Genomic DNA, 19,845 nt, shown 5'->3' with positions numbered 1-19,845 from the left:
TGTTTTCTTTTAGGAGTTTTACAGGTTCAGGTCTTATGTTCAAGTCATTAATCCATTTTTAGTTGATTTTTGTGTATAGTGAATGTTAAAGGTACAGTTTTATTCTTTTGCACATGGCTGTCCAGTTTTTCCAACACCATTTATTGAAGAAATTATCCTTTACCCATTGTATATTCCTGGCACCTTTGTTGAAAATTAATTTACTATCTATGCATGGCTTTATTTATAGGCTTTTTTTTCGGTTCCATTGATCTATATGGTTGTTTTTATGCCAATGCCATAGTGCTTTGATTACTATAGCTTTGTATTATAGTTTGAAATCAGGAAATTTGATGCCTCCTCCTTTGCTCTTTCTTAAGTTTGCTTTGGCTGTTAGGGATCTTTTGTGCTCTAAAAACAAATCTTAGGTTTGTTCTATTTCTGTGAAAAATGCCACTGGAATATTGATAGAGATTGCATTGAATCTGTACATGACTTTGGGCAGTATAAACATTTGAACACTATTAATTCTTCTAACTCATGAGCACGGAATATCTTTCCATTTATTTGTGTCTTCTTCAATTTCTTTCATCAGTCTTTTATAGTTTGCAGTGTACAGAACTTTCACTTCCCTGGTTAAATTTATTCCTAAGGATTTTATTTTTTTGATTCTATTGTGAATGGGATGTTTTTCTTTTATAGATTATTGTTAGTGTATAGAAACACAACTGATTTTTGTATGTTGATTTTGTATTCTCCAACTTTACTGAATTTGTTTATTATTTCTAAAAGTTTTTTGGTGTAATCTTTAGGGTTTTCTGTATATAGTTATGTGCTACATAACAACTCTTCGGTCAATGGCTGACTGCATATACAACAGTGGTTTCATAAGATTATAATGGAGATGAAAATTTCTACTGCTTAATGACGTCATAGCCATTGCAACATCATAGCACAATGCATTACTTACTACAATGTGGTGATGCTGGTGTAAACAAACATACTGCACTGTAAGTATGCACTGTAAGTCATATAAAAGGATACCATATACAATTGTCTACTATACATAATACTTGATAATAAATGACTATGTTCCTAGTTTATGTATTTACTATACTATGTCATTGTTTTAGAGTGTACTCATTCTACTCATAAAAAAAAATTGTACTGTAAAACAGTATGCTGTATTATGCCAGCAGCAGCCTCATACATCTCATGTTTACTGCCTCTCTTGATTGCATCATTTTCTCTTGTGCTTGATTTAATCTCATGATGTTTTGTTCACCTTGGCCCCTAGGGTACAAAATTCACTGCTAATGTTGCCAGTATGGGACATTGAGGGAATGACCTGGGAATGAAATTAAAAGTGATTAAGGACTACAAAGTTGGAAAACTAGTAATGGCTATTGCTTGATAGTTAAAGTTTTATGATGTTGAAAAAGAAGGCTGGAACTGACTACAGTATTGAATTTACTGTTAGCTCTGGATGGTTTAAATGATTCAAGAATAGTTATTGACTACATAATGTGAAAGTGAGTGGTGAGTCTGCATGTACTGATGTGAAAGCAGTGGAAGAATTTTTGGAAACTAGATAAGCTTATTGTGGAGGAAAATTACTTGTCACAGCAAATATTCAATACGGTGGAAATCTCCCTATTCTGGATGCAAATGCCTGAAATGACTTTCATCCATAAGGAGGCTAAGTCAATACCAGATTTCAAGGTTTTTAAGGACAAGATAACAGTCTTGCTTGGGAGAAATGTTGTAAGCTACAAATTGAGACCCTTTGTGATCTGACACAGTGAGAAGCCCACAGCCTTTAAGCATATCAGTAAGTACACACTACCAGTGTACTACAGGAGCAAGAAGAAGTCCTAGATGACCCACCTCCTTTTCTAAGATGCCCTCCTGAATTCCTATGACAGTGAAATGGAGAAGTACCATTTGGAGAATAACACACCTTTCAAGATTTTTCTCGTAGTTAATACTGTTCCTAGAATCCTTCTTTTATTGGTGATCTTCATCCCAATATCAAAGAAGTGTTTCTCCCTCAAAACACCACCTCTTTGATCCAACTAGTGGATCAAGGAGTTTTAGCAACTCTTAAGGCCTACCAGCTAAGGAGAATCTTTGCACAGGCTATTGCTACAACTGAGGAAGATACTGAGGAGACACTGATGCAAGTCTTGAAAGGTTACATCTACGACTGCATCAAGAATCTTGCTTGGGCTTGAAGTGACATCGCCAAGGAGTACAAAAATAACATCTGGAAGAAGATATTTAAGAGGTTCATCCATGACTTCTAAAGACTTGCCAAGGATGAGGAGGCTGCAAAAATCAACAAAGCTGTGATTGAGACAGCAGACAACTTTAAACTGGATGTGGATGAGAATGACATTGAGGAGCTCTTAGAGGTGGTTCCTGAGGAATTGACTAAAGCGGAGTTGTTGGAACTGGAACGAGAATGCTTAGCTGAAAAAGAGGCAAGAGAAAAGGAAACTGCAGGAGAAGAAAAAGAAGAAAAATCCCCATGAAAATTCAGTGAAAGGTTTAGTGGAAGCTTTTGCAGATCGTTAAAAAAAATAAAAGCATAGGCCTCAACACTAAAATGTTTTCATTAATAGAGAGGAATGTTCATGGTGTGTTATCTGCTTACAAGTAAATCGATGATGAACAAGAGAAACAAACCAAGCAAACCACTAAGGACATATTTATGAAGAGTGACACCTCCTCAAGAAGAGCCTCAGCCAGGTCCTTCAGCAGGTATTCCAGAAGAAGGCAGTTTTATCATAAGAGATGATAGTTGCATGCATGTTATTCCCCCTGAAGAACTTCCAGGGGGACTAGATGTGGAGGTGGAAGACAGTGATGCTGATGACCCTTAGCCTGTGTAGGCCTAGGCTAATGAGTGTATTTGTGTCTTAGTGGGTTTTTTTTTTTCCTAAGGGAGATTCACCCTGAGCTAACATCTATTGCCAATCTTCCTCTTTTTGCTGGGAAAGATTCACCCTGAGCTAACATCTGTCGTCAGTCTTCCTCATTTTTTTGTATATAAGCTGCCATCACAGCATGGCCACTGATGAGTGGTGTAGGCCTGCACTGAAGAACTGAACCTGGGCCACTGAAGCAGAACACACCAAACTTAACCACTAGGCCATGAGGGCTGGCCCTGTGTTTTAATTTTTTAACAAAAACTTTAAAAAGTAAAAAAAAGTAAAAATTTTAAAAAGAGAAAAAAGTTTATAGAATAAGAATATAAAGAAAGAAAATAATTTTGTACAACTGTACAGTGTGTTTGGGTTTTAAGCTGTGTTATTACAAAAGAGTCAAAAAGTTTAAAACAATAAAGTTTATAAAATAAAAAGTTACAACAAGCTAAGGTTAATTTATTATTGAAGAAAAATATTTTTAATAAATTTAGTGTAGCCTAAGTGTACAGTGTTTATAAAGTCTACAGTAGTGTACATTAATGTCCTAGGCCTTCACATTCACTCACCACTCACTCACTGACACTCACAGCAATTTCCAGTCCTGAAAACTCCATTCATGATAAGTGTCATATACTGGTGTACCATTTTTTATCTTTTATACTATATTTTTACTGTACCTTTTCTATGTTTAAATATGTTTAGATACACAAATATTTAACATGGTGTTACAATTGCCTATAGTATTCAGTACGTTAACATGCTGTACAGGTTTGTAGCCTAGAAGCAATAGGCTATACCATATGGCCTAGGTGTGTAGTAGGGTATCTCATCTAGGTTTGTGTAAGTACACTATGATGTTCACACAATAACCAAATTACCTAATGGCACATTTCTCAGAATGTATACCCATCTTTAAGTGATGCATGACTGCATAAGATCATATCATCTGCAAATAAAGATAATTTTACTTCTTCCTTTCTTACTTGGATGCCTTTCATTCCTTTTTCTGTCCTAACTATTCTGGCTAGACTTCCAGTACTATGTTGAATAAAAGTGATGAGAGTGGGGATCCTTGTCTTGTTCCTAATCTTAGAGGAAAAGCTTTCAGCTTTTCACCACTGAGTATGATATTAGCTGTGGGATTCTCATAAATGACCATCATTATATTGAGGTACATTCCTTCTATACATAATTTTATGAGTTTTTGGGACAAAAGGATGTTAAATTTTGTCAAATGCTTTCCCTGCATCTCTTGAGATGATCCTATGATTTTTATCCTTTATTTTGTTAATGTGGTGCATCACGTTGATTGATTCGCAGTTGTTGAAAAATACTTACAATCCCTGGAATAAATTCCACTTTATGATTTGTTAAAATTTGTTCTGTGGCCTAAGATGATCTATTCCACATAAGGTTCCATGTGTACTTGAGAAGAATGTGTATTCTTCTGCTTTTGGATGGAATGTTCTGTATATGACTATTAAGTCCATCTGATCTAATGTATAGTTTAAGTCCAATGCTTTCTTATTGATTGGCTGGGTGATCTATCTGTTGTTGAAAGTGGAGTACTAATGTCCCTTACTATTACTGTACTGCTGTCTATTTCTCCCTTAAGATCTGTTAATATTTACATTGTATATTTGAGTCCTCCTATACTGAGTGTATAAATATTTACAGTTGTTATATCCTGTTGATGAACTGACACTTTTATCATTATATAATGAAGTTTTTTGTCTCTTGTTACATTCTTTGGATTAATGTCTATTTTGACAGATATAATTACTCCTGCTTTCTTTCAGTTTCCATTTGCATGGAACATCTTTTTCCACCCATTTGTGTCCTTAAAGCTGAAGTGTGTCTTTTATAGGCAGCATAGAGTCAGGTCTTGTTTTTGTAATCCATCCAGCCACTCTATTTCTTTTGATTGGAGAATTTAGTCTATTTACAATTAAAGTAATTATTTGATAGGTATGGACTTACTATTGCCATTTTGTTATTCTCTGGTTCTTTTTTAATTCCTTTGTTCTTTTCTTCTTCTCTTTCTCACTTCCTTTGTGACTTCATGGTTTTCCATAGTGGTATGCATTGATTCATTTTTCTTTATCTGTTATGTATCTACTATATGTTTTCCCTTTGTGGTTACCATAAGGCTTACATAAAACATCTTATAGTTATAACAGTTTATTTTAAGCTGATAAGTTAACTTTGAATGCATACTAAAAACCTGTATTTTTATACTCACCTACACATTTTGTCTTAGATGTCATAATTTATACCTTTTTACATTGTATATCTATTAACAAATTATTGTAGTTATAGTTATTTTTAATACTTTGTCTTTGAGCCTTCAGACTAGAGTTATAAATGATTTACTCTCCACTATTACAGAATTTAGGAAGAGGAACATGGTCACCCACGTCCCAAAAAATTGACCATGAAAACCCTGTGAATAGCAGTGGAGCATTGTCTTATATAGCACCAGAAGGTGAGAGGATGGTGCAAAAAGACCAGGCAGTGTTCTGCTCTGCTGTACATAGGTTGCTAGGAGTTAGAATCTACTTGACAATACTAACAAATAAAAAATTAAAATATTAAGTATTCTGAATTTAACTATATTTTTACCTTTACCAGTGAGTTTTATGCTTTCATGTTTTCATCTTACTATTTACCATCCTTTCATTTCAGCTTGAAAAATTCCCTTTAACATTTCTTGTGAGGTTTGTCTAACGGTGATGAATGCCTTCAGCTTTTGTTTGTCTAGAAAACTCTTTACCTCTCCTTCAGTTCCGAAGAACAACTTTCCTGGGGACAGCTTGCCTGATTGGCAGGGTTTTTTTTTTTTATTTCATCACTTTGAAAATATCATCCCACTCTCTCCTGCAAATTTTCTGCTGAAAAATCTGCTTACAGTCTTATGGGAGTTACCTTGTGTGTAACACTATTGTTTTCTCTTCCTTCTTTTAAGATTCTCTCCTTGTCTTTAACTTTTGACAATTTAATTATGTCTTGGTATGGGTCTCTTTGATTGTATCTTATTTGGTGTTTTGGGGGCTCCCTGATCTGATGTCTGTTTCTTTCTTAGGTTAGGGATGTTTTCAGTCATTATTTGATTAAGCTTTCTGCCCCTTTCTCTGTCTTGCTTTTCTAGAACCCCTATAATGCATATTCTGGTACACACGCCTGTCTGTTAAGAACTGTTTTTTTGTGTGCTACAGTCCTGTGGGACTCATGAATGCAAGCTTTGTTGGCTGTCAGAACCAGGATATCAAGGGCTCATTCCTCAGATAGCAGCCACAAATGCTGGGGCACCAGATATGTGCACTAGCTCCTACAAGGGAGATACTGGTGACTTGGTGGGAGAGTGTAGGGGAAATGTTTGCTGGTTCACCCGGTTTCCAGGGAGAATTGAAGCCAGTCCCTCGATGCAGGATAAATTAGAACCTGGACTCTTAGGCAGCAGCTTATAAAGTATGCAATTAGATCTCTTTCAGGGAGACTGTGAGATGGGTATTTTTGCCTGCTCTTTCTGCACTGAACCCTGAGGGGATGGCTGTGGTGACTGTTCATGTGCCCATTAAGAACTGTTTCACTGTTTGCTATAGTCTTGTGAGTCTTGTGGGCATAAGCCCCATTGGGTTTGAGAGTTAGGCATTTTAGGAGTCCATCCTCTAGTAGAAATCTTAAAGTCTGGAGCACTAGATGTGTTATACAAAGAGTTTGCTCATCAAGGAGAAGCTGGGAGTTGGGGGTTTGTTGGTAGTACGGGGCTGTGCTGGAAGTGGGTTTACATGAGGGTGTGTCTTAGCCTTTCCTGCCCATTTCAATGTGGGTATTTTCTCATTTTCCCGATGTGTAGGAGTCTCTCAGCTAGTTTCTGGATTACTTTCAGAGGAAATGTCTCTGTGTTTAGCTGTACATTTGATGCATCTATGGGGAGAAAGATGTTCAGGAGCTTCCCATGTCACAATCTTAGTTGACTCCGCTCCCTTCTGAACTCTTATAGAAGGGGAAAAAAAGCTTTGATAAAATGGCTGTTTTCCCCTCAGAATTTCTACAAAAGACATAAATTATCTTTAATTAGTAGATTATTTTTAGATGATAAAATAGTAAGGACTACTTTCCCCTGATTTCAACATGACAAAGAGCACAATCTTGGAGAAAGGTTCAGCACAATGTGGCCTCTGGGAAATAGAAGACATAAACCTAATATCTTGTGTACAAAAGGAGAGAAATCCCCAAAGCATATGTGGCTTTCTAATAGCATTCCTTTTCACATCTCCACTAACCTTAAGGTCATGATTAGAAGTTCAAATCATCTTTTTATACCTTTATACACAAGTTATTCCTATCAGTGTCTAGCACCTAATTGGTCACAGCCCAACTTATTTAATGGAACTTTGCGTTTCAAGAGCTAAACTCATTCTCTTTAGAAACATCACAACTCTACACACATTTCTAGTCTACTGGGTATAGTGAGATACTGTGCAAATCCATAGGGTGAGCAACTGATTAAATCAAGATATAATTTCATAGGAAATATACTTTAATCTCCCATGTTTCGGTAACTCAATTTCTGTGTTCAGAGGATAATCATTAAAATTTCAACTGCTTTATCAAAAGTATTCTGGTGAATACTTACTTTTATATTTATTATGTAGTATGTTTCATCTTGAGTTGGTAGTGTTTCCTAGTTGTCAGCTGTATTGCAATTGCCGTGAGAATAATAGTAAGTGAGCTTTTGTGAACTGAGTAGACATATTCCCTATAACCAATTTGGAGTTGTAAAGATAACACAAGACAGGAATATTGATTTACTTTTTTTTTTTTTTAAAGATTTTATTTTTTTCTTTTTTCTCCCCAAAGCCCCCCGGTACATAGTTGTATATTCTTCGTTGTGGGTCCTTCTAGTTGTGGCATGTGGGACGCTGCCTCAGCATGGTTTGATGAGCAGTGCCATGTCCGCGCCCAGGATTCAAACCAATGAAACACTGGGCCGCCTGCAGCAGAGCGCGCGAACTTAACCACTCGGCCACTGGGCCAGCCCCAATATTGATTTACTTTTAACGTTGCACTATCATGCCAAATTCGAGACATATATTCATGTAGCTATTCATTGTATAGATCAATCCTAAGTATAATTAATCATAAGAAGTAGTGTTGGAAACAACACAGTAGGTTACCCAATTCACTGAAAGGCTTGTTGATGCTGCTTTTTCCAGTATATTTTTATGTCTTGTCTAAATTACCTGTCTTTTCTCAGTTCTTATTTTCTAAATTCCTCTTGAAAGCTTTCACAATCTAGCACCTACCTCATTGATTCAAGTTCTTAAGTGATCCTTACTTGTAACTTCACTGTTACTCTATAGTTTTTCCATAATGCAACAGAGGTCAGATAGAAAGGAATGTCATTATAACTAGTATTATTAATCTACCTATGCTGTTCACAGCAAAACAGAAGTGTTAGGTCCTAGGAACTTTAAATGTTAATCACAACACTAATCTTACTAGGGATATTCATGCTATGTATCTGGTCAAGATTTCACTATATATCTGCACCAAACAGATGGACTTCTATAGTACATCACTTTTCTGAAGCTGTTGGGCCTACTTCCATTCTGATTCCAAAAATATTTTATAAAATAAATGCAGCACATTCTACAAAAGGAAAATATTTGTATTAGTGTCAGTTTCATGACCATATACCAAGATAAGGACCTAAAAGGTGATTATTTGGTACTTAACTTAAAGGAGACATTAATATGTTTCCTTTCTTAGAGTCCCATAAATTTTCAAGGACTTATTTGAATATTAAATATGTGTCTTATTATGAAGGGAATTATAAGTAAGATTTACTCACAAGAGAATTATCATGTGTAAATTACAATGTCTGGTGATATTCTACAAGTAATTTTTTTACTTAGGAAAAAAAATGACAGTGAAACTGGCAAACTCTTTAACAATCTATATGTACAGTCATAAGAATTGAAACCTGAGAACATGACCTTGGATGCATATGATGCTATTATTAAAGCTGTATGGCATTTAAATAAACTTTTTCTTGTCCTACCAACATGGACTGAGCAAGGGAAAGAATCCATGACAAAACTCATAATTCAATTTAATCTAAAAAGTGTTAATATTACTTTTAAGTAATTTAAAAGTGAAACTTATCAGTCATATTTTGTTGTCAGCAACTTAGTACAAATTATTTTATCACAAGAGATGCACTGTAAGAAGATTATGAGCCTATGGTTATGTTATTAGCTGTGTGTAGGAGGCAAACTGTCGACTCATCAAAATGGCAATTGTCAAATGATCAGATATTCAGATTAACATACACTTATTTTCAAAGTACTGCCACGTAAAATACAAAGCATTGTGAAATATAACTTAGTAGCAATAGGAAGAGCTAAGAAAAAATATCCTAAATATCAAAGTTTGCTAAGCCACATAGTCAAGACTTAATTATAGATAGCCTGTATTGAAGCATGACTAATTGACAGACTTTTAAGCAATTCATAAATCAAGGGATAAATATAGACACCCCTTACCTCAAGCATTCATAGCACATGCTTTGTTTACTTTTTCCTATGGCACTATCTGCTTTTGTCTCTGTCTGACCTTCCAGGATGCATGACTAACCACATAGTTCTTTCAACTGAGAAACCATGAGAAAAGTAAGCTCCCCTTTCCTTTAAGATCCCACATGATATTGCATTTAGGATGCTATCTGAGAGATTTCACTTCCGTTTTTTAAGGCATGAAATTTTTAACTAAAGAGTTTTGTCTGTTTTAAACTGAAAGGTTTATTTTTCTCAATGAACAGAAATTTCCAAGTCAGGCAGAACAGGGCTGGTTGCAGTTGTTCAAGGAAATCATCAGGGCCCAGGTTCATTCTTTCATTTTTCTCAGCCAACATTGGCAAATGGCTTTCATTTACATAACTTCAAGATGCCTGCTGCACCACCAAGAAACAAAAAGGGAAGATCTTGCTAAGTTACATCTGTATATATTGGCCAAATAAATTTTTTTTAAAGATTTTATTTTTTTCCTTTTATCTCCCCAAAGCCCCCGAGTACATAGTTGTGTATTCTTCATTGTGGGTCCTTCTAGTTGTGGCATGTGGGACGCTGCCTCAGCGTGGTTTGATGAGCAATGCCATGTCCGCGCCCAGGATTCCAACCAACGAAACACTGGGCCGCCTGCAGCGGAGGGCACACACTTAACCACTCGGACACGGGGCCAGACCCCAAATAAATTTTTTTAAATACTTTCAGATAGTGATAAAGTTCTCTGAAGAAAAAGGAAACAATGTAATAAATAGGGATGGGCATGGATTTTGCTTTCCATAGCTTGGTGAGTTTTGGTGTATCTTATGTGGTGCCATAGAGGCAGATAATTATAGAATTACAAGGAGGCATCCATGCAGTTACGTAGAGGAAGAACATTCTTGACAAAAGGATGAAATAGAGCTGGAGTGGTATACATATACAGTGTGTGTGTACATGCTAGCTACATACACAATACATATATATGTATAAATATTTTAACTTTTTATTGCTAGGTATAATAAAAATACAAAAAACTACATAAATGTCCAGCTTAATTATTTTAAGTAGAGTTGACAAATATATTCATATTAGCCATAAATATATAAATGTATTCATATAGGACACATTTAAATTTGAATTCCAGATGAACAATGAATCACTTTTTTACTAAAACTGTGTACCAAATATTGCATTGGACAAACTTATACAAAAGTCGATTCATTTTTTATCTGAAATTCAAATTCAACTGGGCATGCTGTATATGTGTGTGCATGCACATGCATGTGTGTGAGTTTATTGCTATATCTTACAATCCAAATTATAAGACTTATTCTAACAACTACCAATCGGGTCAGGATATAAAATTTTATTAACCACTTGTGATGGGCTGAATAATGTCCTACACCTCCCAAAAAGGTCCATATTCTAATCCTCAGAACCTATCAATATGTTAAGTTACATGGCAAAAGGGACTTTCAGATGTGATGAAGTTAAGGCTCTTGAGATGAGGAGGGATATTATCCCCAATAATACAGGACTTAGCCTAAATGAACCTGGTATAATTACAATAATCCTTACAAGAGGGAGGCAGGAGGTCAGAAAGAAAAGAAGATGCTATACTGCTGGTTTTGAAGATGGAGCAAGGGGCCACAAGCCAAGGAATGCACGGGACCTTTAGAAGCTAGAATAGGAAAGAAACAGATTCTCCCTTAGAACCTCTGGAGGGAGCATGGCGTTGTCAATTCTTTGATTTTAGCCCCCCTAAGACCCACTTGGGAGATCTAACCTGCAGAACTGTAAGATAACAAACATCTTATTTTAAGCCACAAATTTGTGGTAATTTGTTACAGTAGCAATAGGAAACTAATGCACCACCATAAAAGTTCTCCATGATGCTTTGTCCCCTAAGGGTAACTATTATCCTGAAGAATTATAATAATCACTTCTTTACTTATCTTTATAGTCTTATCTCATAAGTGTTTATTCCTAAACACTGTAGTTTAGTTTTATCTATTTTTAATATTTCCTTTAAGTCTTTTTTAACCTATAGACTTCTATCTCCTCTTTTTCCTCCTTGCAATTGAAGATACTGGATTATTTTTCTGTAATGTCCTACAGCATAGAGTTTGCCCATTTCATTCCCATGGTATGGTTTAACATGTTTCTCTATCCTCTACGTTTTCTGTAAATTAACAGTATGATATGGTTTTTTCATGTATTTTCCTTGTTATAATGAGACATTTAATAAGTGATAAAATATTTTTATAAATTCTCTTCATAAATTTTCAAGTCAGTAGCACCATAGGGATATAAATATATTGCAGGAGGTGGAGAGATTGGCCTAGGTTCCAAAATTCTGGACTAAACGAAGCACAAGTTATATTGTATGTTATGAAGACATTTAATTTGTTTTCGTGAAAAGCCTCTTATGAAAGATTGACTGTAGCAGATATCAAATCCCCCCAAAATGTCAAAAAAGCAATAAGCGAGTGCTAATGACAGTAGCAGATGATCTTACTAATCAATGTTCTTCCTTCTGTATCTCAATTTTACAACGAAAATCAATTTGAAACGAAAAAAAATGCTTACAATAAATTAGACTTTTACCCTTATTGTGTTTATTTTGTTATTTGAGAAAACTTGAGTTCAATGTGAGTTTTTTTGCTTATTGTTTGTTCTGTTGGTTGTGTAATATAAGTTATAGGATAAATATTTGAGCACCTATAGTAGACCTACCACAGTAAATTCATTAAAAACACCAGCTTTGTAGTCAGCTGGACTTAGATTTCCACCCAGGTTCTGCCTTTGGTCAAGTCACTTAGCCTCTCCGTGCTTGTTTTCTGTTTGTAAAATGAGGATAAGTGTGCTTCCTTAATATATGAAAAATGTGCACAGCAGAATACCTCACTCATCATATGATTGCAGCAAACAATGGTTCGTTGCAATAGTCATAGTTGTGTGCAAGATATTATGAAAATAAAAAAAGAAGTCTTTACATACAGGGTATCTGGTAAGATAAGACAAGGATAAATTACGCAAACAAGACAGCTTGAAATGAAGTGGTAGTTGTTGAGAACAAACAGTTTTTATCATAGTACTAAAGATAAGGAAAAGATGTTACTAGCTAAGGAGAACAGTAGTGAAAACAGAAACATAGAGTCCCCCAAAAGCTGCAGAAATTGGGCCCTAACTTACTTTAGGAGACGCTAACATGATGGCCATGGCAAAAGAGAGAGCCATTAAAACAATAGAAGACAGATAAAGTGCAAAGACCATCAACTTTATCTTGCTGAGAGGTTTACATGTGATAAATTTGATACTGTGAAAAAATAGAAAAATTACAAATCAGTAAAGGAATAGAAGGTTCTGGCATAGCAAGTATACTAGATATACTCGTGATAATTCACCTCTCATTGTCAGACTGCAAGTTCATCTCAGTGGACTGGTAAGGAGATTATCTTAAAGAGTAAGAACCTCCAAAAATAAAGCAGCCATGATGTGAGGGAAAAAGACTTGAGAAAAAGATACCATGTCACTCAGCTGTATTGAAGTCCTGGCAGAAATGTAAAAATAATTACCAAGTGAAAAGATCTGAGATTCTGAGCATGTACTAACAATCAGAGAGAACCACAGGCCACGTTCAGAATTTAATAATCATCATGTTAAAGATTGATCTTTAATCTCTTTGTCTTTTGTATAATAGGTTTTACGAGCAATGCTTTTGTATCAACTTATGCAGAATAATTTAGGATTGCTATTGCCATGCTTCAGTGACTGTCATACAAGACACCACTTAAGTAAGCAATCTGAAAATGTGTCTTCAGACATCATCGATGTGTGTTACTTACTTGCCAAAGAATGTATTTTCCCATGCAGAACTCCAGTTTTCTCTGCCCCTGACACAGCGGCTGACAAAATGGAAGGGCTACATGTTCCAGATGATGCAGCTACAAAATAATGAAGCCTCTGTCATCCTGGTTTCCTGTGTCACTAGGAAGCAGAGGTTTCTGCTGATCCACATGGGATGTATGGCATGAGGGAGAACTAAAGCTTTCTTGTTGAGCCACTGAGACATTGTAGCGGTTGTTACTATAGCAAAACCCAGCCTATCTTGATCAATATACCACAGAAATAGATACAACCATTTTTTTCACTACAATGTTTAGAGAAGTTACAAAAGTGAGGTTTTTAGATTGTATTATGCAGCCATGATACAAGAGGAATAATGTCTAAAACTAAGAGAATATGTTATCCTTTGTATATTCATTCCACAAGTTTTAACTTGCACTCTATGTCAGTCACTCTACTAGTCACGAAGTAGATTCATTTGTGAATTAAATAGACACAGTTACTTTCCTTGTGGAGTTTATAATCTAGTGTTTAATAATGACTAGCATTTATAAGTGCTTATTCTATGTGAGGCTACATGCTCAGTGTTTTATACACACTCTCATTTCAACCCTGTGAAGTGGATACTATTACAATTCCTGTTTTATAAATGAGTAAATTAAGACAGAAGGTTTAAGTATCTTGTGCAAGACCACACACCTAATAAGGAGCAAGGTAAGTTTTAAAGCCAGATAGATACTGTAAGGCAAGAACTCAGGCTCTTAACCACTATATTATGCTCAATGCACACAAGCAGTCTTCAAACTCTAAAGTACAAAAGAGTAAATTGTAGATATGGCCTGGAATTGACATTTTCAGCAAACTCCCTGGTGATTTTAACATACTCTAAAATTAGAAGGCAAAGCAAAACAAAAAACTGATGCAGGTGGTCAAAATTTGAGAAACATTGCAGTATATTGCATAAAAATTGTATAAAAAGTATTCTACCAGTTCACATCAAAAAGAACATAGTCTCTAAATACTTGCTATCATAGTGGAAATAAATTTTTACTGACCCATTCACATTTTTTTTCCTGGTAACCCCTCCCCTTAGAATTGAGTAGTGATAAATAAGAGTTGGCAAAATTAGAGCTGTAGATAACCGATCTAACCCTCTGTAGAAAGTCTGATATGGGTATAAGCAAGTATCAAATGAGGATAAAAGGAAAGAATGGACTCTTAGCCAGATTTCAGTGAAAAATCTAAACAACTAATTGAACAATATTTCCCTAAATTTGGACTGTAGGAGTTATCTTCAAGCTACTCTAGATTTTAACAATTTAATCTTACTGGTAAACAATCTGTTTTGTTTCAAATTAAATAATAAAAAATGCAAATGAGTTAAATATTTGCATTTATTATGTTTTAAAGCAAGTCTTCAGGTGGATTCACTTTCTTCATTAAAATAAGACTGAATGGTCAGAGACATCATTGCATTCATAAGTGGTGAATAAATGTAAAAATAAATAATAAAGCTCAATTTTCTACTACCCTGAATTAATCTGGCTCATAAATCTTGTGAAGGATAAGTGATTCACCTAGACAAATTTAAAAATAGAACAATAATGACCTACTAAGATTAAAATATTCATTATACTTAAGCACATGCTGCCTTTAATATAAGTATGTGAACTTAAATATTACTAAAGCTTAAACAAATTTGAATGTGACAAGCACAAGATTAAATGTGGCACACAATGAGTTTAAACAACTGATTAGATTTTCTTGGTCCATTTTATATCTAACAATTATGGAATAGCAGTAATGCCAATTAGGTAAACCATATTACTAAACAAGAGAACTAATGTTCTTAAATCTATCTGCTTTTGTCTATAACTTTTCCCAATAGGTATTTCTGGAAAAAAAAGTAATGTATCTTCTTTATAGTACATTGTAAGGGCTTTAAAAAAATTTATAGTAAGGTCTACTTTTGTACACTTTCTGTTGTACTATACTATATAAATTATATACTATACATTATGTATGGTACATAAGGTATATAAGTATATACTATACTATATATAAAGTACATTTTCTACATCAACAATGTTTTATTTTGCCTTAATTTAAATGTGAGTTAGGTACTACATGCTAGGTGCTGAGGATGCAAATTTAAATAAGGCATGGTCCATATCTGCTAAAGGATACAGTACCAAAACATGAATTGTTTGAGAAAAATTCCTATGCATAATTATATTTTAACTCTTTTCCTAATCTCAAATAAAAATGACTAAGTCGTCTTATACCAAGAGGAGAATTTACAGAAAATTCTAGAAAGAAATACACATTTACTTTAACCATTTAGATACTGGGAACAAATAAATCCTTTATATATAGGAGGAAATCTTACTTACAGGAAATTGTAAGTAAAGCTTAAAATAATACTTGGGAAGGGTAAGTATAAGCAAAATGATAGATTTTAACTTTTATTTATAAATAGTTTGACCTTAAATTTTCGTTTTTGCTGAATGAAATTCAGCTAGCTATTGTATTCTTAAACCGTGTACTCATTGCTAAGCCCAAGAAGCTCCTGCTGACTTTGCTTAGTGAAATCGAGTGTCCGGTGTAGTCCTGTTAGCCAGAGCTCTGGCTATGTATCTTTTCTCACCACAGGACCCTCTCAAGATGGAAGTTATTCCCTTGACCTCTCGTTGTGATTTCAGGGATGTTGTGATGGTTTCAGGAAATGGGGTGCTGTTTTTGGTGAGAATACTTTACTGTGCTGCTTCTAAACAAGATTCATTTTTAACTATACTATAAAATAAAGTTTTAGATGCCACTTAAGTGGTATTTTGCTATTTTAAAGAGATAAACATGCCTTAAGGAAGCAAATGTAAAACGCTATTATATTGGGTCATTCACCATTGTTAAGTTTTTTCGAAGTGCTAAACTAGTTATAGTTACAACCAGTGATGCACGTTTTCAAAGGAACTACACGAGCATCTGGGGTACAGCCTCTAACTCTTAGGCAAAGATTTGCTTTGCAAAGTTACATTGCTAGGAAGAGGAATGCAAACATTCAAACTTGGCCTCATTAGTTCCATGTTCTAATGAACCTGGCATAATGTTCAACATGTTTGAGTTTTTCTATGCTGTTTCATTTAAATTGATCCATTCCTTTTTGCAGTCTTTGTCACTTGACTATAACATGTTCTCTTTCCTACATAGCCTCATTATTTTCCTTAAAGAATTAAAATATTTTAGAAATTCCTTCAAAGAGTAACACTATATTAGTGTTTGATGTTATTTGTGATGTCACATTTTAATGACAATATTAATTAGAGAAATCTTAATATATTAAATTTGACTTAAAAATATTTAAAAGAAAGAAGAAATATTTACATAGAGACAGCGATCACATGCACCTAAGTAGAGCATTTCAAGAATCTTGAGAACTTCTGTCTTCTAATGATGTCTCATTAATCTTCATTGAATTGAAGGTGATATTTCTGGCCACTTTTAGAAGTATACCTAACTTCTGCATTCATTGCTCAAAAATAATGGACACATTAGTGTGAACATTTTCTTTCCCTACATCACCTAACAGCAAACTCCCAGTGAAAATCTTTTACCCTTTTCCCAAATTACTGCAACGGTGACTGTTAAGTACATGTCTAACTGTAACAAAAGTTTCGATCCTTCTTGATGCTGCTTCTTGAAATCTATCTCTTTACTGATGATAGTATTTTGACAGGGATGAGGCATGAGATGGTGACAATCTCAGATAACAGTGGCTTAACAGATGAGAATGTTTACCTGTTTTTTCATATTAAATAATAACTGAAATATTTTAAATGTTCTGGCAAATGCCAGGAGTCTATTTCACCATTAAAGCCAATACAGAAAGTTTTTCCAATACAAATTTTGTCTAAAATACAAATAAAGAAAATGTTCAATATATGGTGTGATGCTGTTTTATGGGAATCTTTTATACATTTTTGACCTTCCCACATTAACACGAGTTTCTCCTTGTTAAAAGTTCAACATTTCTTAGATCATTATACTTACATATGTACTCACACTTTTTCCAAGAAAATAAGGAAAAGTGCACCATTTCAATTAAACTATTGCCTCTAAAGAGAACTGCAGAAGCCTGTATTCAGTATACTTATGATAAAGAATGAAATGTGACCCTATGCTCACAAATACACAGTTCTGATTGAATTCACTATAAAATGAATCTACTAGAAAATGACCAGAGTCAGCTAAGAATACTTGGTTTTTGTATGTGTCTTGAGTGAGATCACATTTAATCCACAGAACTCAAAGACACAGTCAGTGCATCAATATACAACTAATAAGTGGCCACAGGCCATTTCAAACTTAAGCCTGATGCCAAAGAGTGCACCCTTAACCAATAGTCTACACATAAAGTATCTTATCAAAATTCTTAATCTGTACTATATCTAAGAAACAGATGGAAACAGGTGCAACAAATCCAATAAGATTTATTATTTGACATTTATATTGGCAATGCGTTAACATAAAATGGGGTACATTTAATTAAACATCACTGAAATGAAGTGTATTCATAACTAGAATTCTAAACACCAGAGAGCCAGTCAAGAAGATGTTATGTTGTTGTTGTTGCTGTTGTTGTTTTTACTGAGCTATAATTGACATATAATATATTAGTTTCAGGTGTACAACGTAATGGTTCAATATTTGCATACACTGCGAAATGTTCACCACAGTAAGTCTGCTTACCATCCATCATCACACAAAGTTACAAATGTTTTTTCTTATGATGAGAACTTTTAGAATTTACTCTCTTGACAACTTTCAAGTATGCACTAAAATATTAGCAACCATAGCCACCGCGATGTACATTATAACCCGATGACCCCATGATCTTACATTTGGAAGTTTCTACCTCCTGAGCCCCTTCGTTTGTTTCACCCAACTCCCCAACTCTCCCTTCCCCCTGCCAGTAGCCACCATTCTGGTCTCTGTGTCTATGAGCTTACGTTTATTTTGTTTTGTTTCTTCATTTGTTTAGTTGTCAATATTCATTTAGTATAATTCTCTCAAAGTCCTTCCATATTGTCCAAATGGCAAGATTCCATTCTTTTTTATAGCTGAGTAGTATTCTGTTGTGTATATATACCATATATATAATACCCTATTTCTTTATCCATTCATCCATGAATGGACACGTATATTGTTTCTATATCTTGGTTATTGTAAACAGTGCTGCAATGAACATAGGGGTGCAAATACCTTTTCAAATTAATGTTTCTGTTTTCTTCAGACAAATACTTACTAGTGGAATTGCTGGATCATATTGAGCTCTATTTTTAATTTTTTGATGAACCTCCATACTGTTTCCATAGTAGCTGCACCAATTTACATTCTCACCAACAGTGCACGGAGGTCCCTCTTTCTCCAAATCCTCACCAACACTTATTATTTCTTATCTTTTCTATAATAGCCATTCTAACAGGTGTGAGGTGGTATTTCATTGTGGGTGTTTTTTTATTGAGGTTATAATAGTTCATAAGACTGTGAAGTTTAAGTTGTACATCATTATCTGTCTGTCAATATATATATGTGCCTCTTTCACTTTATGCCCAGCCCTCAACCCCCTTCCCTTCTGGTAACCACTAATCTGTTCTCTTTGTCCATACATTTGTTTATCTTCCACATCTGAGTGGAATCATACAGTGTCTGTCTTTCTCTATCTGGCTTATTTCGCTTAACATAATACCTTCAAGTTCCATCCATGTTGTTGCAAATGGGATAATTCTGTCTTTTTAATGGCTGAATTGTATTCCATTGTATATATATACCACATCTTCTTTATCCATTCATCAGTTCATGGGCACTTGGGTTGCTTCCACATCTTGGCTATTGTGACTAATGCTGCAATGAACATAAGGGTGCATGAGTCTCTTTGAATTGTTGATTTCAAGTTCTTTGGATAGATACCCAGTAGTGAGATAGCTGAGTCATATTGTATTTCTATTTTTAATTTTTTTTAGAAATATTGTTTAGAAACAATATAATACTGTTTTCCATAGGGACTGCACCAGTTTTCATTCCCACCAGCAGTGTATGAGAGCTCCCTTTTCCCCACATCCTCTTCAACATTTGTTGCTTTTTGTCTTGGTAATTGTAGTCATTTTGACAGGTGTAAGCTGATGTCTCATTGTAGTTTTGATTTGCATTTCCCTGATGATTAGTGATGTTGAACATCTTCTCATGTGCCTCTTGGCCATCTGTGTATCTTCTTTGGAAAAGTGTTCATATTCTCTGCCCGTTTTATGATCAGGTTGTTTGGTTTTTTGTTGAGTTGTATGAGTTCTTTATATATTTTGGCGATCGATCCCTTGCCAGGTATAAGAATTGTAAATATTTTCTCCTAGTTGGTGGGTTGTCTTTTCATTTTATTCCTGATTTTCTTTCCTTTGCATAAGCTCTTTAGTCTGATGAAGTCCCGTTTTTTAATTTTTACTTTTGTTTCCCTTGTCGAGTAGTCATGGTATTTGAAAAGATCC

This window comes from Equus przewalskii, chromosome X (assembly GCF_037783145.1).
Source record: "Equus przewalskii isolate Varuska chromosome X, EquPr2, whole genome shotgun sequence".
Taxonomy (NCBI): Eukaryota; Metazoa; Chordata; class Mammalia; order Perissodactyla; family Equidae; genus Equus; species Equus przewalskii.
This window is presented reverse-complemented; position numbering follows the sequence as displayed.